Source organism: Rhinatrema bivittatum, chromosome 5 (assembly GCF_901001135.1).
Source record: "Rhinatrema bivittatum chromosome 5, aRhiBiv1.1, whole genome shotgun sequence".
In the NCBI taxonomy this organism is placed as follows: Eukaryota; Metazoa; Chordata; class Amphibia; order Gymnophiona; family Rhinatrematidae; genus Rhinatrema; species Rhinatrema bivittatum.
In genome coordinates this window covers 180,993,835-181,016,368 of record NC_042619.1, presented here as the reverse complement: position 1 = coordinate 181,016,368, position 22,534 = coordinate 180,993,835, and the positions used below count along the sequence as shown (strand labels likewise).

At 41.2% G+C, this 22,534-nt stretch overlaps 1 protein-coding gene across 7 annotated transcripts in view; it reads left to right on the top strand.

Annotated features, from left to right (window-relative positions):
- RBM26 (RNA binding motif protein 26) overlaps positions 1–22,534 on the top strand; it is a 349,016-nt gene that overhangs the window by 4,201 nt on the left and 322,281 nt on the right. The gene's annotated exons all lie outside the window — the stretch shown is intronic.

Here is a 22,534-nt window from a genome sequence, read left to right as displayed (position 1 = left end):
AAGATCAGCTGCCTCTCCTGCTGCCCCCCGTTCTCCTGCTATCTTCGGGCCGTACAGCCCGCCGAACTTCCTGTTTGGGGGTGGGGAAGCGGAAGCGCCGCGCACAGCTTCCGCTTTCTCCCCCAAAGCAGGAAGATCAGCTGCCTCTCCTGCTGCCACCGGCCTCCTGCTATCTTCGGGCGTCGGGCCGTACAGCCCGCCGATCTTCCTGCTTGGGGGGGAGGAAGCGGACGTTGTGCGCTGCGCTTCCGCTCCCCCCCCCCCCGACAGGAAGTTCGGCGGGCTGTACGGCCCGAAGCCCGAAGATAGCAGGAGTCCGGTGGCAGCAGGAGAGGCAGCTGATCTTCCTGCTCTGGGGGAGAAAGCGGAAGCTGTGCACGTGCTTGAATGTGTATGTGTGGATGAGAATGGGAGTGTGTGTGGGTGAAAACTGGAGCCTGGGTGTGTATGTGGGTGAGAATGGAAGCTTGAATATGTGGGTGAATGGGAGCTCGAATGTGTGTATGTGTGGTTGAGAATGGGAGCCTGGGTTTGTGGGTGGGTGAGAATGGGAGCTTGAATGTGTGTATATATGGGTGAGAATGGGAGCCTGGGTTTGTGGGTGGGTGAGAATGGGAGCTTGAATGTGTGTATATATGGGTGAGAATGAGAGCCTGGGTTTGTGTGGGTGGGTGAGAATGGAAGCTTGAATATGTGGATAAGAATGGGTGCTTGAATGTGTGTATGTGTGGGTGAGAATAGGACCTTAAATGTGTATATGTATGGATGAGAATGGGAGCTTGAATATGTGTGGGTGAGACTGGGAGCATGGGTTTGTGGGTGAGAATGGGAGTCTGGGTTTATGTGTGTGGGTGAGAATGGGTGCCTGGATGTCCGTCTGTGTGTGCATAAGAATATAAGCCTGGGGAGGGGTGAGAAAGTGAGAACTTGTATGTGTGTCTGCAGAGAATGTGAGCTTGGGGGGGGGGGGGAGAGCATATGAGAGTGACAGCTTGAGTGTGTGAGAGGGAGTCTGTGAGAGAAAGCGTGTATGTGTGTGTGTGTGGAAGGGAAGAAGACAGTAATAGAAGAAAGACACTGAAAAGGAATTAGGAAATGAGCTATAAGGGAAAAAATGGGAAAAAGAGACCAGGACCAACTGATTAGAAAAATACAAAGATCAGACAACAAAGGTAAAAATATATATCTATATTTTGAGATGTTAGCAATTTAAATATAAGCAACACAACTGCTCTCTCAAAATTTATGGACAGGTAGGAGCCGTGTATAAAATCGTATTAATAAGAAGGCTAAAGTACCACAAATCACCGTGAATTATGTTTGTATCATTAAGTAAACCTCATACTTAGGCGTAGATGTGAATGCTATGCTGCATAATTTGGCATTATTTATCAGTAAAAAAAACAACTAGTAGACCTGCATGCCCATGTTAACCTTGTGCCCACCCAAAAAATCAATTCTGGCTACGCCACTGGCGCGCGCAGGGGCCTTTTAAAATCTGGCCCCCAGCTTTTAACGCCTGCTCCAGGCAGGTTAATAGCTGAGCGATAAATGTGCGTCTGAGATGCACACTTTTTTTTTTTGCATTCGGAGTGAATGAGTAATAGCCTCCTTCACATGCATTTGCATATGATGAGCGCTATCCCATTCACTCTGCGTGGGATGCGCGTTAAATAGGCACTAATCCCCTTATTGCATTAGGGAGTGGATTAGCGCCTATTTAACCCACATCAGACTGTGGGTTATACAGTGCGCTCGGCTGAGCGCACTATAGTACATCAGCCCCTAAGTTTGTGCAAAATGAGGTAATAGAGAGTGAAATGTCCTGCCGAGTCACAAATAGCATTAGCAGAATTTGAACCCTGGCCTCCCAGGTTCTCAGTCTGCTGTTATTGCAGCCACAATTCCACTTCTCCACCTAGAAAAATACATATGCAGGGTTATTCTCTGCTGCTGGCACTATGGCCTTTTTTTTACCACACCCTCCTGAAGTGAACTGAACTATGTAAATACCATTTTATATATTTTTTTTTATATTGGGTAAAATGAGGGTTTTAGATATCTATTACAGTTCTTCTGCTGCAAAGAGTTGTTTTTTTTAACCCATAATCCCTTTTTGATCTGGTGCATATTGTTTGAAAGTGGTGTAGTAACAGGTTTTTTTTTCAGGAAAATGTTTTATTTTTAAAATCAGTATTTGCTTGGTTTCAGGCAGGGGTGGATGTAGTTTTGCATAGTAACATAGTAATGATGGCAGAAAAGGACCAAGTGGCCCATCCAGTCTGCCCAGCAAGCTTCTTAGGTAATGTCATACCATGCTGTGCAGGTTATTCCCATGTTTCTCTTAAGGGTAGTAACTGCTGTTCTGAGTAGTTATCCCCAAGCCTTATGATCACCCATAAAAAAAATTTCTGCTGGCAACATTTTTAGTGGGTGATGAGCTTTTTTCAAAATTCAGACAGTGCTGCTTTACATGGTTTGCTTATGGACTTGCCTGTAGAAGCAGTCCTGTGCTTTTTTTCCCTTATGTCTGCATATCATTACCCCAGACCTTAAGTCAGGGCTCATGTTGGTTGTCTTCTAACTCCAATTCCCCTTCCCCTCTAGCCTTTAGGGATTCACAGTGTTATCACATGCCCCCTTGAATTCTTTGGCTGTTTTTGTCTTCACTCGGTTATTTACACTTTCGAATAATAGAAGGACTAGGGGGCATTCCATGAAGTTAGCAAGTAGCACATTTAAGACTAATCAGAGAAAATTCTTTTTCACTCAACGCACAATAAAGCTCTGGAATTTGTTGCCAGAGGATGTGGTTAGTGCAGTTAGTGTAGCTGGGTTCAAAAAAGGTTTGGATAAGTTCTTGGAGGAGAAGTCCATTAACAGCTATTAATCAAGTTTACTTGGGGAATAGCCACTGCTATTAATTGCATTGGTAGCCTGGGATCTTCTTAGTGTTTGGATAATTGCCAGGTTCTTGTGGCCTGGTTTGGCCTCTGTTGGAAACAGGATGCTGGGCTTGATGGAACCTTGGTCAGACCCAGCATGGCAATTTCTTATGTTCTTACCATCTTCTCTGTGAAGAAATATTTCCTGTCAGTTCTGAGTTGCCCCCCACTGGAGTTTCATTTCATGGCCTCTAGTTCTACTGATTTGTTTCCAATGGAAAAGTTTTAAAGTTACATCATTAAAACATGACGGTCAGTATCATGTCTCCCCTGCACCTCCTCTCTTCCAGGGTATGTATATTTACATCCTTCAGCTTCTCCTCATAAGTCTTCCCATATTGACCCCACACCATTTTGGTTGCCCTTCTTTGGAACAACTCCATCCTGTCTCTATCCTTTTTGAGATATACCGTATTTTTCGCTCCATAAGACGCACTTTTTTTCCCCCAAAGGTGGGGGGAAAATGTATGTGCGTCTTATGGAGCGAATATAAAAAAAAACCCAAACAAAAATCTAACAAACCCCCCCCCCCCGACTCCCCCAAGACCTGCCGACTTAATTTCCTACAACACCCCACCCTCCTGCCCCCCCCCCCCCAAGACCTGACAAATTAATTTCCTGCAACCCCCCACCCTCCTGACCCCCCCAAGACCTGCCAAACGTCCCTGGTGGTCCAACGGGGGTCCGGGAATGATCTCCTGGGCGTGGGCCGTCGGCTGCCAGTAAACAAAATGGCGCCGACGGCCCTATGCCCTCAGTATGTCACTGAGACCGACCGCTGCTATTGGTCGGTCTCAGTGACATAGTGAGGGCATAGGGCCGTCGGCGCCATTTTGTTTACTGGCAGCCGACGGCCCTATGCCCTCACTATGTCACTGAGACCGACCGCTGCTATTGGTCGGTCTCAGTGACATAGTGAGGGCATAGGGCCGTCGGCGCCATTTTGTTTACTGGCAGCCGACGGCCCACGCCCAGGAGATCGTTCCCGGACCGCTCCTGGACCCCCGCTGGACCACCAGGGACATTTGGCAGGTCTTGGGGGAGTCAGGAGGGTGGGGGTTTGCAGTAAATTAAGTCGGCAGGTCTTGGGGGGTCAGGGGGGTGGGGGTTGTTAATTTAAAGGGTTGGGATGGGGGGGGGGAGGGGTTCCCAGAGAAAGAAAAGTTTTCTGATCTGGGGAGTGGACCGAAATGGCCCTCCCCAGACCCGAAAACAAAATAGGGAGAAAAAAAAGAGCTATGCACTCCCCTAATTTGCTCCATAAAACGCCCAGACGCAGAGCCGGTTTAGCACAATTTTTTTTTTTTTTTTAATTTTCCCCCTCTGAATCCTAGGTGCGTCTTATGGAGCGAAAAATACGGTAGTTTCCAGAACTGAACACAACTCCATGTGAGGCCTCACCAATGACCCTGTACAAGAGCATTATCACCTTTTTCTTACTAGTTATTCCTCTTTCTATGCAGCCTAGCATTCTTCTGGCTTAGCTATAGCCTTATCACATTGCTTTGCAACTTCAGATTGCCAGACGCAATTAATTCAAGATCTCTCTCTTGGTCTTGCACTCCCTTTCATATACAGCTCTTGGATTACAGCATCCAAGATTCATGACTGCACCTTTTTGCATTGAATCCCAGCTGCCACATCTTTGACCACTCTAAAAGCTTTTTTAAATCACTTTTCATTCTCTGTTCCTTCAGGTGTATCCCCTCGGCAGATCTTGGCATCATTTGCAAATAGACAAACTTTAACTTCTATGGCTCCCACAATGTCGCTCACAAAGATATTGAACAAATCTGGTCCCAACACTGATCCTTGTGGCTCTCCACTTAACGCTGCTCTCTCTTCAGAGTAGGTTCCATTTACCATTACACTCTGTCTTCTATCAGTCAACCAGTTTGTAGCCCACGCCACCACCTTGATCCTCTCTCCAAAGCCTCTCATTTTACTCACAAGCCTCCTAAGCGGGACTGTATCAAATGTTTTGCTGAAATTCAAGTAGATCACATCGAGCACTTTTCCTCGATCCAATTCTCTAGTCATATGATCAAAAAAAAAAATTAGATTTGTCTGTTAGGACTTCCTCTGGTGAATCCATGCTGCCTCGGGTCCAGCAACTCTCCTTATTGTAGGTACTTTACTATTCTTTCCCACATTGAGGTGAGGCTAACCAGCCTGTAGTTTCCAGCCTCTTCTCTGCTACCATTTTTGTAAAGCTGTACCACCACCACTCTTCCAATCCCGCGGCATCACTTACATTTTCAGTGGACCCGCCAGCACATTTCTGAGCTCTCTCAGTAACCTGAGAAGTACCTCATCTGGCCAGGTGGTCTTGTCCACTTTCAGTTTACCTAGCTCTTCCCATATTTTCTTTTCTGTAAACGCATTTTTGTCTAGCGCATCCCCATCTACGGGCTTGTCAACCAGCAATGGTCCTCTTTCAGGGTTATCTTTAGTGAACATTGAACTGAAGTATTTGTTTAATATTTCTGCCATTTCTTCATCTCCAGACAGTCATACTCGTCACCTTTAAATTTCACTATACCACTTCGGGTCTGCCTTCTTTCTCTGATATATCTGAAAAATATTTTGTCACCTCACTTTACCTCTTTGGCAATTCTCTTCCACTTGACCTTTTACTTTCCTGATTATTTCTTGGTGTCCCTCAGTTTTAACACATTTTCTTCCTCGTTCATTCTTTTGGGATACTTTATACTTCTTGAAAGCTTTTCTTTTTGCCATAACTTGTTCAGCCAATTCCTTTGACAACCAAATCTGTTTTTTTCTTTGTACATTTGTGTACTTGTCTACCACACAAATTTGTTGTATTTGTAATAGCTTTTTTAAATTTGGTCCACTATTCCATTTCCCCCATTTTCTCCCAGTCTTCCAGTTCTTCCTACAGGTATGTCCCTATTTTGGCAAAGTTTGTAATTGTGAAATTCAAAACTCATGTCTTTGTGTGACTTCTCTATATCCTATTTATGATATTGAATGATACTGTCTGAAAACATAGATAATAGAAATTTGTAGGAGCCAGGGATAATAATCCTTTCTTCTTTTTTTTTTTGCTCTTTTATTGTTGCTGTTTTTCTATTTTATGTTCCTTAGTTTGCTCATTTTTAGTTTATGTAGTAACATGATGGCAGAAAAAATCCATATGGCCTATCTTGTCTGCCCATCCACAAAACTGCCCATCTCTGTCATCCCTGCCACTTCCTCAGAGATCTCATGTGCTTATCTATATACTGTCCTTGTCTCCACCACCTCCACTTCCATGCAAGTACCACTCTCTTAGCTTAGCTTATTCTTGTTTACACCCTATGACCCTCACCTCATGATCCCTCATTCCAGATCCTCTTTTTTTCCATTGACAGAGGCCCGCCTTCTGTGAATTGATACGTCTGATGTATTTAAATATCTCTCTCATATATCCTTTATCCTGCCTTTCTTCTGTGGTATGCATGTTTTGATGTTTTGAACAACACAACTAAGGATTGCTTTTATAAACTACAAGTTCTGAAAAGGCTCAAACCCCTCCTCCATTTCCAGGATTTTAGGACTGTCCTCCAATCAACCCTCTTCTCCAAGACAGACTACTGCAACACTCTCCTCCTTGGACTCCCCACCTCATCTACCAAACCTCTACAGATGCTCCAGAACGCAGCGGCGAGAATCTTAACCAACACCAACCGGGGAGCACACATCACTCCTATCCTCGAACCTACACTGGCTGCCAATAAAATACAGAATCTTGCACAAGTCCCTCACCACAATACACAAAACCATCCACAAGCAGCTTCAACTTGATCTGCAAATCCCACTCAAACTTTACTCCTCCTCTAGACCCATCAGAGAAGCGTATAAAGGAACCCTTCAAGTCCCACCAACTAAAGCTACGCGTCTATCAACTACCAAAGAAAGAGCATTTTCTACAGCGGGTCCTGCCATATGGAATAACATGCCCACTGACCTCAGACTTAAACCATGCCCTCTGACCTTTCGAAAAAAACTCAAGACTTGGCTTTTCCGTCAAGCCTTCCCCTAACTCCCTAAAACTGTCGTTATACTATATATTCAGTCTCTACTTCCTGACCAGATGCTACGCCTAATTCGGCGGTCTCTACATTTCTCATTTATTTAGTTCCACTGTCCTTTGCTTCTGGCTACCCTAGCCCCCAAGTTTATATTTCCTTGTTTGATGTAACTTTTGCTTCTTTGTTAAATAGTTTATTCAGTTAACCCCCTTGTTCTATGTAAACCGATTTGATATGAATCTATTCATGAAGGTCGGTATAGAAAAGTATTAAATAAATAAATAAATCTTTTGGATCTTTGTCTGTCCCCCATATGTTTTAAAATGAAGACCACTGACCATTTTAGTAGCCATCCTCTCTAGATCAAATCTGTCTGGTTTATATCCTTTCTAAGGTGTGGTCTCTAGAAATGTACATAGCATTCCAAATAAGCTCCCACTCAAGATTTGTAAAAGGGAAATACCACCTCCTTGTTTTCTGTTGACTGTTTCTCTCCCTGAACACCCAAGTATCTTTATGGTTTTTGCCTCCACTTTATGCACCTTTCTCCTTGGGAAAACTGACTATTTAGTCTTATTCTTTGTCTCCCATCTTTTAACCAATTACCAATCCACAGTAAGACATTGCCTTGTATCCTGTGGCTTTTTAGTTTTTTATGGAATCAACTTCAGTGCCTTTTGAAAATCCAAATACAGTATATCTGTTGACTCACCTTTATACACAGGCTTATTCACACCTTCAAAGAGTTCTAATATTATTATGGCATGACCTTCCTTTGCTAAATTCATGCTGGTTCTTCCTTGTTAAACCATTTTTATCTATATAACTAATAGTTTGTTTTTTTTTTCTTAACAATAGGATCCACCATTTTACCTGCCCAGAGTTGGGGCTTACCAGTTTGTAGTCACTTAGGTCACCTCTGGATTGTTTTTCAAAACTGAAATTAAAGTAAGAAAAAGATATTTGACTGATTGTTCCCCCCAAGATAAGCTTCAAAATAGAAATGTAAGTCCACAAAAGGAAGGCAATGTAGCAACAAAGAGTAAATCAAAAGAAAATTGATTTTCAGTCAAGCAATATGCAAGCTCAGACACAGACATGAATAAATAATTCTAATGAATAAATCCTCAATATTGACAACATGCTGCAAATAACTGGGAAACCAATCTGCTAATCATAGAGGTAATTGAGGAGTTGGAGAAAGTCTCATTGAGAGGGAAAACCTTGGGCCATTAGAATATAAAGTGATAGTCTTTGGGTATGGGGCCAGCCCCTTTGCGCGCACGTGTCAGCTCTGTATGTGGTCTCCGGCAGCCTGTGTTAACCCAACCATTTTTGAAGGAGCTCAGTTACAAACGGAGCTAAGTTTTGGTTTTTTTTTTGGGCTTGATTTCAACTATTGAGATCTTATTTTGAAGGAGGATATTTTTCTTAATTGCTTTTATTCATTTTTTGAAAAAGTGATATTTGCATTGCTTTTTTTTTTTTGTTCAGGAATTACTGCTTAGGTTTGGAGGAGGGTAAAAGGGAAAGGGCCCCTGCCACCCCCCCAACTTCAGTTTCCATCCACCCCTACATTCCGTTCTATCTTTATAGACTAACCCTCTGATTAGGGAGTTGGATTACACAGAATAACTTGACCTTGGTTGTCAGAAAAACATAAGGAAGTAATTTAGATAAATTCAGTTATTTGTGAAAACAGAACACTTAAGTAAATTCAGGGGGGAGCTTCATTAGTAATACCATAGTAAATCCTTCAGGTAATCATTTTTAGTTCTGGTCTTTAGTAGCTAAGGCAACAAGATTCTTGAATACACACTTAACAGATTAGAAAAAACACATTTTATAAATTAAAAGGGGGAGTTTGGATAATTGTGTATAACTGAATCTATAAGTACGAAAGGAACTAACCAAATTGAGAAATAAATATTAGAGATCATAAGTAAAAAGATTAAGATCACAGATTAGGATAAATTACTAGTCAGTTAAAGAGTGCTTTTTTTTTTTTAACGAAGAAGGGGAGAGATAACAAGTGATGTAGATAATTGTGCATTCGTTGAAAACAGAATACATTAAGTCAGTTTTTTGTGAGATTGATTGATAAATCATATTTGATCTTTGTGGTAGTGATTTCTAATTGCTCTGGTTTACATTTATACCCTAAGCAACAAGGGGCGGATTTGAAAACAATACGCGCGCCGGTACTTTTGTTCGCGCCACTGGCGCGAACAAAAGTACACCAGATTTTATAAGATACACGCGTAGCCGCGCGTATCTTATAAAATCTGGGGTCGGCGCGCGAAGGGGGTGCACATTTGTGCAACCTGCGGGCGCCGAGCCCAGCGCGGCCTGCCTGTTCCCTCTGAGGCCGCTCCGATTTCAGAGCGGCCTCGGAGGGAACTTTTCTTCGCCCTCCTCCCACCTTCCCCTACCTAACCCACCCCCCCGGCCCTATCTAAACCCCCCCCCTTACCTTTGTCGGCAAAGTTACGCCTGTCACCGGCAGCCCTGCTTCGTCCTCCAGTCCCGGGGGCGTGGTCCGGAGTCCTCAACCACGCCCCCGGGCCCGCCCCCGAAACGCCGTGGCACGCCCCCGAAACGCCGCGTCGTTTCGGGAACGCCCCCGGACACGCCCCCTCCCTCCCCGTTTCGAAAGCCCCGGGACTTACGCGCGTCCCGGGGCTTTACGCGCGCCGGCGGCCTATGCAAAATAGGCGCGCCAGCGCACGTAAATCCGACAGGATTTACGCGCAGGGGTTTTAAAATCCGCCCCCAAGTCTACTAAGGGATCAACATTACTACCCACTTCATAGATTTATAAATAACAATTTGGACTGAGCAGATGGACTCAGGATCAATGGTTATAGTGTACTCCTGATAGCAGATGGGAGACGGAGTCAGATTTCAAGCTGACATCAGCCTATATATACCCGTGCAGGAAGCACATCTACGCGCACAACCCGCACTACACCCAGTCACTACATCCAGATTCCAATTTCCTTTTAACTGAAGAATCAGTATGCAGCCGTGGAAGTGAAGGAAGAGGAACCATTCAAGGATGAAGAGGAACCGAAATGTGCAAACTCCAAGCTTTGAGGCTAACAATTCTGCACCTAAGAAGCAGAGGGTAGTGGTGGTTAGCGACTTGATTCTGAGGGCATTGGAAGCATCAATCTGCCACCTAGACACATTATCCTGTGAAGTGTGCTGTCTGCCGGGTGCTAAAATCCAAGACGTTAGAGAGCTCACCGAATCCTCAAGTCTACTGACTACTGTACAATGCTACTCATTCATGTTGGCACAAATGATGGTGCTAGGTACCACTCAGATCATATCCAAAATGACTCTCTAGGAGACACAGTAAAGTAGGTAAGAGCGCAGATGTTATTTTCCTCCATCTCCCAGTCAGGAATAAAGGCCCAGGCAGGGAAGCTCGCATTCAGGAGATGAAGAATGACTGCATAGATAGTGTTGACAGGAACGTTTCAGCTTCCTGGACCATGGGATGATGTTTCAAGGACTGCTAAGTTAGATGGGAGTCCACCCGTTGAAGGGTTGCAACGGCTTCCAACATAGACTGGCAAACCTGCTGAGAAAGGCTTTAAACTAGGATTGCTAGGGATGAGTGAAAAAAACCCTAAGTTAAGTAAAACTTGTAACCTGCCTATGTTTGTAAAACCGTTATGATGGCTTAATAATGAAGCCGAATGACTATATAAAACCTGATAAATAAAACAGGTGCTTGTGTAGAAATGGGAAAAGGGTAACATGAAAGCAGTGTACACTAATGCTCATATGGGAAATAAAATCCCAAATCTAGAGGTAGTCAAGGAAGATGCTGACTGGGATATAGTGGCTGTCATGGAGATTTGATACACAGAAAACTATAGCTGGGATATATTTATATTGGTCTGCAGTCTATTCAGATAGGAAAGACGGGAGGAAGACTGTCTCTCTCTCTCTCAAAAAATGATGGAATTACAGGGCTTGTGAGATAAGGAGATGGCACTGTGGGTTAATCTGGAAAGAGGGAATAGAAAATCTATATATATTGGTGTAATATTCTATCACAGACAGAAGCTAATATTAAATAAGGAATGGGTTCTGATGTAAACTGTGCTGTTCCTCCTGCCCTCCCTTTATGGATCTTTCATGAGTGCTACTTCCTGCCTCCACTATGGTCTGTTCCCGAAGGCCTTCTCTCCACCTATGGACCTTTCTGAGTGCTCTTCTTGCGGTCCCTTCTCCAGTTCTGTTTCTCCTGTGATTCCTCCGCAGGTGCCTTCCTTCACCTATGGTCTCTTCCTTAATGCCTTCCTTTCTTTCCTCTTTCTCCTATGTCCCCTGCTCTGGTCTTCTCCCTTCTCAGAATGCTTTCCCACCCTTCCTCATGGATCATTTCTGAGTGCTACACTCTCAGAAAAGGACCAGGTGCTTTTCCCAAGTGCCTTACCTCTTGTCCTCTTTTCCTTGCAGCCCCTTCCTTGGTCCTCTCCCCCTTCCATCTCTCTCTATGGTCCCATATCAAGTGCTCTTTTAACTAATTATTTGAATTTATTACCAAACCTTTTGATTAAGTTCACCCAAGGAGGGGGTATAACGTATTTGAAAGATAACATAGGGACTGAAGGAGACTTAACAGTTCTAGTGTGAAGGAGACTTCAGAAAGGACTAAACTTGATATCTATCAACTACAGGACTAAACTAGGTAATGTATTGCAGGATTAAACTTGAAATAAATCAATATTGGGATTAAGAATACAACACGTTAGTAAAATCATCACAGAATTAACTAGATAAGAATACAGACGTCAGCACAGTAGGTTGTAGCAGCATTTTCAAGACACTCAGATAAATATAGACTTCTCAGTGAAACAATAGCCTACAGTAGAAAGTTTAAAGCACCCCATAAGGTGCCAAGTAGTTTATACAACTCCCTCTTCCCTCTTAAGGCCCTTTTCAAGTGTTTTCATTCCTTTGCTGTCCCTCTTGCCCCCTTCTTGCCTCCCTGTGACCTATTCTCCACCCCTTTCTTAGAACTTATTACACTATATGGCCCCTTTCCCTCTGACCCCTCAACATATTCCCTCAGTTCAGCGTTTTTCCCTTTGCTGTCATGCCAGCAGGACAGCCAGAGTACATATAGCAGTAGCAAGAAATACTCCTTGGGGTCATCACCCTGCTTGCTGCTGCCTCTAGCAGTGGCTGTTGAAGGTGCTGATGGCAGCACGTTTCCCCTCCTCTTCTTGGTGCAGCTTCAGAGACCTTTTATTTATTTTATTTATTTAGAGTTTTTATATACCGGCAATCATGAAAACATATCTTGCTGGTTTACATAGAATGGGGGTGCAATAAAATACATAGAACTTAAGAACAAAGAACTAGAACTGTGGTGACAGAAGGTACAGTTACATTTAACAAGGTGGCCAAACTTGGAGTAGGAAAAATAGAAAAGAGGATAGAAAATGGTTAAACAATATACAATTTAAATGTAGTATACAAAATAGATAAATGTTATAAACAAACGGCAAGGTGATTTAGGAGTTATTGGACACCTTGAGGTGTCAATCAGTCACACTCTTCCCCACCTCTTCTCCATGCCTGTGTGAGCTTCTTGAGGTTGCAGTCGTCTGCTTGGCAACAGCAAGGTTAGGCATCAGGAGTCTTAGAGCAGATCTACTTTAGGTGAGGCCAGCAAGCTGTATTTCAAAGCAGTTGTACTTTGGTTATTTCCCTTCTGGTGGACCCCAGATTGGGAACCACTGTATTAGTATTTTGATATCTTCCAATCAGGCTTCACATTTTTAAAAGGTAATGAAAGTGAATTACCGTAGCTAAAAAGATGTGCTGGTGCTGAAAAAATATGGGAATATAACATGGAAATATTAACTGAAACCCAATGGTCTCAAGTCTGGAAAAAATCTTAGTGATTCTCGATCCTTCTTAATTATGCAATATATTTTTTTTTTATACTGCATGCGTGGAATTGGACAATGGTTAAAGCAGCCAAGCTGGTAAAGAATGGGAAACACAAATGTTGGTCGTATAATTTTTAAGTTGGGACTTTCTCATGGTTTATTTTTTGAATTTGCAACATTATAGGTGTTCTGTATGGAATAGGATTTGTGCCATTCTTAAAAGTGAAGATAATCGTACGTATAGAACTGCGGATTACAACTTTTCTTTTTTTGTTCTAAAAATTATAATTAACCATTAAGCAGCAAGAAACAAATGCAAACTGTTACATATAATACAATTTATTCCAAAATTAGTCACAAAACAACTTGTTGCAATGGGCTTCACATTTTGAAACATAAATGACCATTCTTATCAGTAGTAGCCATCTCATATTTATGCATGAGATAATGTATTCCACTGCATATTCATGATCAACTCAGAATTTTTTTCCCAGTATTTTATCACTCACTGCAACTAAAAGAAAAAAAAACAACCTCCAGCTGCTTCCTTTCCATTGAAGTTAGTTCAGATTTTAAAGCTACATTTTTCCAAATAATTGTCATCTGCATGGGAATTGTTGCTCTTTAGAGATTCTACATCCATTGTGACAAATAGTGTCAAATGGTAGCTGGTCAGTGTTCTAACTATTTAAAGCAGCGGTATCTTGTATGCAGCTTTTTCTATTAAGAGTTGAGAATCCTCTATTACTCCAGATATTTTCTCTGTGAGTATACCAATATCGGATATACCGTAATTGATCAGACAAAGTAGAATGGGTCTAGAGCTGCTGATTTTAATATACTTTTATCATTTTTCACTTTGGATACAAAACATGCATGATATTTAAAAAGACGGGAAAAGTGTGTAATAGTATACACAATTTCCAAAGGCTTTTGTTATACTGAGTGCAGATTTCCAAGTGTGTGTGTGAGACAAGGGGAGGCTGAGTATATGAGACTTTTGTGTGTGTGTGTAAGAGACAAGAATTGTCAGTGGTTCTCTTTGCCATCATGAGTGAATTTTAACAGCCAGATAGCTAAACCATATGTTAACTGTTAGGTATGCCCAGATAGATACTTTGTAACTGCTGCTTTGTGTAGGTTATTTCCATGCAGAACTGTTTCACCAAAAGATGCTATAGGTTAACCCGGTTCTTCATTTCCATCCTCTAGTGCTGTCTCTCAACCTTTTTCCCATCATGACACACCTGACAGACTATGCTCACATGTGTGACACTACTCATTACAATTCATGGCGGAAATTAAAAAAAATCAAAACAATAACCACCTTACCTAAGAAAAGGCAACACTGAACATATTACACCAGGCCTTAAGACACCAATACACCTCCTATTAGGAATAAAAACGAAGAATGGCCGATGTCCTCAACAATATTTATTTGTAAAACAATATTTCAGTAATTTCTTCATTTTTATTCCTCACTGCTTTGTTTGACCGACTCCCTTCTTGTTTTTTGGGCCCCTCCTATTAGGAAAACAGACCAAGCCAGGCTGCACCAGAAACTACATGCCAGCAGAATACCTCACATCTCAGTCACATGTGCAGACCTTCACCTAACAAAGAATGAAGAGACCATAAAGCATAACTAGAAACATGCAGACAAAAACTGAACTGGAAACTGCAACAAGCCAGAGAAACTGTATGCAGTGTAACAAAGGAAAAAGAGAAACTTCACCGGCCCTCAAAACAAATCAAGAAATATAAAATCAATAGTAGTAAAACCATACTAACAAAAAAGAACAGATTTCAAAATAGCAGATGAATTGAATATCCAATAATGAAAAACTCATATAAAAAATTTCTAGATATGAATAAAAATTTTCAAATAGCAGATACAAAGACCCAATAATGAAAAAATAAGGATAAAAAGTGCTTTGCTCTGCATACCTGAGAACATTTGATATCCAGGAGCCCTGAGTGGGGGAGTAGCCTAGTGGTTAGAGCAGTAGGCTACGAACCAGGAGACCAGAGTTCGAGTCCCACTGTTGCTCCTTGTGACCTTGGGCAAGTCACTTTACCCTCCATTGCCTCAGGTACAAACTTATAGGGTCATTTATCAAAATGCTATAAGCACCTTTATCGCATGCGATAGCACCATAATGTATGGTGCGATCCAAATCCGAAAAAGAGGAGGAGTTAGGGGCGGGAGTGGGCTGGGTTTACCGTTTAGCGAAGCCCTATCGCACGGCTTCAATGCCGATTTTAGCTACACCTTTTTTAGTAGCGTTAAGCCGTGCGATAGGTTGCGTTAAGGGGCCCACCTAGTAACTCGAGGTGAGGTTTAGGTATTAGTGTAGGTGTTAGGGGCCACTTTGACATTCAACGTGAGACGTACGAACAGAACAGTGGTCTCTTGTGAAGATTTGATGACCTTCGGAGTGAGGAAACTCACTCAAAGTTGAGATTTGTGCAATGTTCTCTCAACCTAGTGTGATGGACTCTCTACCTGGAGAATATTGCACAAATCTCATCTTTGGGTGAGTTTCCTCACTCCGAACGTTATCAAATCTTCACAGGAGAGCACTGTTCTGTTCGTATGTCTCACTTTGAATGTCAAAGTGGCCCCTAAACCCCTACACTACTACCTAAACATCACCTCGAGTTACTAGGTGGGCCTCCCATAGAGATATAAATACCTATCTAGTGTTAGGGGTAGCCATTGGGTCAACTATGGCCCCGTCAGTTGCTAATTTATACGTGGCAAAGTTTGACAGAGATTTTGTAATGGACAACGATTTTAAAGACATTTTATTATGGAAAATGGTATATTGATGATGTTTTTTTATTGTGGGATGGTGACGTAGCATCATTAGAAAGGTTTTTCAATTGGCTTAATACATTAAATAGCAATATAAGTTTCACTATGAGTTTCAATAACACGAGTATTGCATTTTTAGATATTTGAATCAGTTTTAAAGGAAGTTCTTTTAGCACTGATTTATACAGGAAGCCAACTGATACAAATAAGTTATTACACTATAAAAGTTGCCGTAACTCACTGCTCAAACATTTACCATACTCGCAGTTTTTAAGGTTAAGAAGATTGTGCGCAGATGAACTAATCTTTCGCACGAGAGCCAAAGAAATGAAACAGATTCATTGATAAAGATTATCCGGCTAAACATATAGAAACTGGACTTACAAGAGCATCCAAACATGATAGATCAGATCTCCTGAAGAAAAAAGAGAAAAAAACCTATGAATCTTTTCTTATGTCCTATTACTTATACTCAGATGTCACACTGCATTATATCCATCTTGATAAAATACTGGCCAATATTACAAGTACTATCCACTTTTAAAGACAAAGAATTACTTGTAGCTAACAAACGAGGAAAAAATCTAAAAGATTTGATTGCACCGTCAGCACTGCCATGTAAGCCAGTTCGAGACATAAGACCCCCAGGCATTTACCCTTGTGGTAGATGCTCTATCTGCAATGTGAACATTAGATCAGATCATCTCAGAATACCTGGACAACAGAGAATTTTTAAATTTAAAACTTTTATGAATTGCAATACTAAAGGGGTTATTTATGCAGCAATTTGCCCATGCAACAAGATTTATATCGGCAAAACAAGTGGAGAATTTAAGAAATGGATCATTGAGCATAAAAGCAACGTTAATAGGTCTATCACATCAAAACCATTGGTAGAGCACTCAGTTGCATACAAACATAAGTTTAATGACTACAAATTTTGTGTAATCCAACAACCTGCTCTTAGTTGGAGAGGGGGTAATCTTGATAGACTATTACTACAGTTAGAACAAAAATATATTTATGATTTTAACACTTTAACTCCGCATGGTCTAAATGCTGATATTGATTATTCTGTTTTCTTATAATTGTTATTAGGTATTTATATCATGTATTACTTATGGCTATATACGTTAAAAACATTTTTTTTGTATGTATAAGCACACATTTTGAAAAATATTTTATTGCTCTTGATTATTTTAGACCCAGTTTTATTGATTCTAAAGGCACTCAACCATGTACATAGAAGCATATTTTTAAATATATTATTCCTCTTAGTCTACTTCGGTCTAATATGCACATTTGCTTAGTACATTTATTTATTTATTTATTTATTTTATTTATTTAAGGTTTTTATATACCGGCAATCATGAGCACATATCTTGCTGGTTTACATGGAACGGGAGTGCATTAAATACAACAACTAGAACTGTGGTGATCGAAGGAGCAGTTACAAATAACAAGGGTAGCAGAACTTGGATAAGAAGGAAGAGATAGGAAAGAATAACCGGTTAAACGGTATACAAATAAATTAAATGCTATGTAAAAATGGCATGATTAATGGCTGAATATTTGAAGTCCTTGGTTTGTATCTATAACGTGATATTAGATTGTGTCTGGGAAAGCTTGCTTGAATAACCAAGTCTTAAGTCCTTTCCTAAAAGTTAAGAGGCAGGGTTCCAGTCTGAGATCTGTGGGAATGGAATTCCACAGAGAAGGGCCAGCAGTGGAGGTGGCACGATCTCTTAGAGTGATGTGTTTGGTCATTTTCGCAGGGGGAACTTTGAGGGCGCCTCGGTAGACATTTCTGGTAGGTCTTGTCGAGTTGTATGCTTGGAGGGGGATTTGTAGATCGAGGGAGATGCGTTGATGAATAGTTTTGAAGATGACACAAATGGCTTTGTACATGATACGGAAGTGGACGGGTAGCCAATGTAACTCTTTCAGAATGGGGGATATGTGGTCTCTCTTTCTTGCGCCTGTTAGTAATCGAGCTGCTGAGTTTTGAATCATCTGTAGTGGTTTGGAGTAGGAAGAGGGCAGACCTAGCAATAGGGAATTGCAGTAGTCTAATTTTGCAAAAATGACTGCTTGGATGATCGTTCTGAAGTCTTGGGCATGGAAAAGAGGTCTTATCCTCTTCAGAACCTGGAGTTTATAGAAGCAGTCTTTGGTTGTTTTGTTGATATGGGCCTTGAAGTTTAGCCGGTTGTCTATTATCACTCCTAAGTCTTGAACTTGTGTGGTAGGTAGGTTGGTGGGAAGAGTAGTGTTGGAGATGTTGGTTTCCGGAGAAATGAGAAGGATTTCTGTCTTAGAAGAGTTTAAGATGAGGTGTAGGTTGTTTAGTAGTTGTTTGATTTTCAGGTGGCATGATTCCCAGTAGTCAAGAGTTTCAGAGTATGTATCTTTGATGGGGATGATGATTTGGATATCGTCTGCATAAAGGAAGTACTTTAGATTGAGGTTGGTGAGAAGTTGGCAGAGAGGAAGAAGATAGATATTAAATAGGGTCGGAGATAATGAAGAACCTTGAGGGACTCCTATGACAGAGTCAAATCTAGAGGATTCCTTGTTTTGGATTTTAACTTTGTAACCTCTGTTATTGAGAAACGTTTTGAACCAGGATAGGACGGTGCCGCTGATTCCTATAGACGAGAGTTGGTTTAGGAGGATGGCGTGGTTGACCGTGTCGAACGCTGCTGAGAGGTCTAACAGGATCAATAGGAATGAGTTTCCTTTGTCAAGGCCCATTAAGATATAATCTGTCAACGAGGAGAGGAGGGATTCTGTGCCTCGATTTTTTCTGAAGCCGTGTTGTGGGGTGAAGAGAAGATTGTTGTCTTCGATGAAATCTGAGAGTTGAGAGTTCACTAGTTTTTCCATGATCTTGGCGATGAATGGGAGGTTAGCTATGGGGCGGAAGTTGTTGGGTTCCTTCGGGTCAAGGTTAGGTTTCTTTAAGAGCGGTGAGATTGAGGCCATTTTGAGGTCATCAGGGCAGATTCCTTGGGCTAGAGAGCAGTTGATGATATTTGTCAAAGATGAGGCTATTGTGTCTGGAATAGATAGAAGTAATTTGGAGGGGATGTGGTCTGCAGGATGAGATGAAGGTTTCATTTTTCTCAGGATGGCTTGTATCTCAGTGGAGGCTACAGGTTCAAAGGTGTTTAAGCTGGCATTTTTGTGTGCAGGTTGTTGATATGTCTGGAGGGCTGCTGTGTCGGGAGGCAGTTGTGTTAGGAGATTGGAAATTTTATTTTGGAAAAACTGAGCGAGTTCTTCGGCTTTGGACTGAGCCATATTGCCGGGGATTTCTCGCGGTATGGTTTGAGTGAGGCTGGAGACATAGGTGAAGAGGGCTTTAGCGTCAAAGACCAGGTTGTGAATCTTGGATGCGTAAAAATCTTTTTTTGATTTTGAGGTGAGGGATTTGTACTGGTATAGTGTGGATTTGTATGATGAGATGGTGGTGTCGCAAGGGGTTTTACGCCAGGTCGCTTCTTTTTTTCTTAAAGTTTGTTTAAGTTTTCTGAGTTCGTTGGTGAACCAAGGTTGTCTGTTGGCTGCATTGGTGTGAGATTTTTTTGTAATTGAAGGACAGAGCTTGTTGGCTATGTTTTCTGTTATGTTGTTCCATGAACGAATGGCAGCGTTAGGGTCGGATAAGTCTAATAGGGGGAGCTGGGAGACTAATTGGGTGTTGAGGTCTTCTGGAGAACATCGCTTTTTGTAATGGAATGAAGGTGAGGGGATGTTAGGGGTGTTGGTTTCTTCCAGTGCAAAAGAGGTGGAAATAAGAGTGTGGTCTGACCAAGGGACCTTTTTGTTCTTCAAGTTGTACGTGTTCGTAATCCCTTTGTTGAAGAAAATCAAGTCCAGGGTGTGACCCGCTTTGTGTGTGGGTTCATTGACTATTTGTTGGAATCCCATGGCAGATAGGGCTGTGAGGAGGGTTAAACAGCTGTTGGATGGTGAGGGGTTGTCAATATGTAGATTGAAGTCTCCTAAGATGATTGCTGGAGAATCCAGGTTGATGAGCATGGTGGAGATTTCAAGGATAGGGGAGACATTGGATTCTAGGAACCCTGGGGGGGCGTAGACAAGAAGGATTTGAAGATGTTGTGAGGTGAAGAAGCCGACTTCCAGTTTTTTGAGTTAGAGCTGAATGGATGTTGGGAGAAGTTCAGACTTTTTTTGGTAGCCAAAAGGATTCCACCTCCTCTTTTTTTCAGTCTCGGGAGTGAGAAGACGTCATAGGTATGTGTGGGTAGTTGGTTTATTAACGCTGTATCTGAGGGCTTGAGCCATGTTTCAGTTACTCCACAGATATCTGGCTTGGCGTCGTTGAGATAATCATTAAAGATTAGGGATTATATATATATATATATATATATTATATATATATACCTTATATGAGTATTTTATTTTTAGACTTAATATTCAGACATGCTCCATTTTTACATATTGTACGATCTTCACGTTGTGGTGGTTTATAGACATATGTATTTTATTTTTGCACAGTTCAAGGGAAACAATATTTTTATTTTAAAGGAACCAATTGTTGTACAATGCACATTCCCGTTCTTTCAAATAGTTTTTATATAAACAATTATTATTTGTCTTTTGTTAGCATTAATGTCCATTACACAGGTCTCCCTCTAATTTGATACATGAATTGATACGCCCCCTTTTTTGATTGACGTGTTTTGGCGCGTTTTTTCTCCACTCTCACTAAGAGGTAGATCTTCAAACGATACGCGAGTGCGTACTTTTGTTCGCGCAGCAGGCACGAACAAAAGTATGCTGGATTTTATAAGATACGCGCGTAGCCTATAAAATCCGGGATCGGCGCGCGCAAGGCTCCGGAGGCAGCCTGTGCGCGCCGAGCCGCGCAGCCTGCCTCCGTTCCCTCCGAGGCCGCTCCGATTTCGGAGCGGCCTCGGAGGGAACTTTCCTTCGCCCTCCCCCCACCTTCCCCTCCCTTCCCCTACCTAACCCACCCCCCCAGCCCTATCTAAACCCCCCCTTAACTTTGCGCGCTCCGGCCGGCAGCCCTGCTCAGTCCTCCGGTCCCGGGGGCTGGTCCGGAGGCCGGCACCATGCCCCCGGGCCCGCCCTGGGGCATTACGCGCGCCGGCAGCCTATGCAAAATAGGTGCGCCGGCTCACGCAGGCCTTTTAAAATCCGCCCCATGAGAATACACACATTTGTTTTTTTTTTTTTTAATTTTTTGTAAAATATATATACTCACGATCACATTTTTAGACACGCCCCCTTCATTTTGAATGACATGCAGTTTGGTGTGTTTCTTTTCCTTTAAAAACAAGGATAGAGTAGAAAAAAATTTTGCTTTTAGGATTGGAGACAGCACATCCAGACTTGGCGAAAATGGTAAGAAATGACCTGTTTTTACCAAAAAAACCCAAAAACCTAGTATAGCACATATTTGTGTATGCATTCTACTTAGTTTCTTTAAAGTCAAGTTTAGTAGTAAAGTACGAGAGTTTAAAGACCATTTTGTCTTGTGCCGTAAAATAAAAAATTTGGCGTTTTTTTAAAAAATGCCGGTTACTGCAACACCGCTCACAATACAGTGATTTTTTCTAATTCCAAGATTAGTTCAGTATTGTATTTTTACATCATTTAACTATATTTTTTTTGAATTTAATATGTTGGCTTGGTTCCTTTGTAAGTGTTCATATTTGAATCAGTTTTGGTTTTATAAGCGGCTTCTCTTCTATCATTTTTGCGGCTTGTGCAATAATTTTTTAAAAAGTCCCATCAAATTTAAAGCAATGTTCTTTGAATAATAATGTTAGAAATATTGAGATTTGTCCTGACACATGACAAATAAAAAAAATTCCGGCTTTTTGTTGAAAATGCTGGTTACTGCAGTACCGCTCACAATACAGTTTTTTTTTCCCAATTCCAAGATAAGCTCAGAACTGTATTTTCTACATCACTTAATTCTATTCTTTTTGAAATTATTATGTTGGCTTGGTTCCTTTGTAAGTTGTCATATTTGAATCATTTTTTTATAAGCGGTGTCTCTTCTATCATTTTTTCGTTCCCGAATTTACATACTGACAGCTACTCACGAATAAATTCTAATTTTGAAAATAATTAATCTAATAATGTTTTTTTCAAAATATACTTTAAGGTCGTGTTTTACTGTATTCTCAAACAAGATTGACGTACAACAACGATAACCATTTTTGCAATATAAAGTCCGATTAGACTGTTTTGGATATGCAAACTGTGTCTTCATTTAATACATCTATATAGGTTATATATATCTTGAGTCATACCCAGTTACTTTTAATTTAACAATACATATTTATAAAAATATGCCTATACACATAAGCTGTTTTACAGACAGGCACCTATTGTAGATGCTTCACTGACCATTAGTGTGCATTAAATATGACTGATACACGAACAAGCAGTGTTTGAGTCATGAACAGAAAGGTATTTACAAATATTTTTTTGATAACAAACATTAAAAAATATGTCTAATTGAGCCTTTGATGGGATATGGGTCTTAGTAATTAAAAATAATAAAACTTTTTCATGTTTTAATTTTTATAATAAAGCCTTTTTTATGAGTGTGCATGAGAAAAATACATCCCTACGTAAATAGTTTCCACACATTTACCCCCCTCTTATTTAGATACATTATTTCTGATTCTTATTACTTTTATGCTCTTGTTTCACAATTTTTTGTCATCATTTTAATCGTAATATTTTATGTCTGTGTTTATATTTGTCTTTTATTAATTTGAGTTATGTATTTTATTTACATTTTTATTTGTTTGT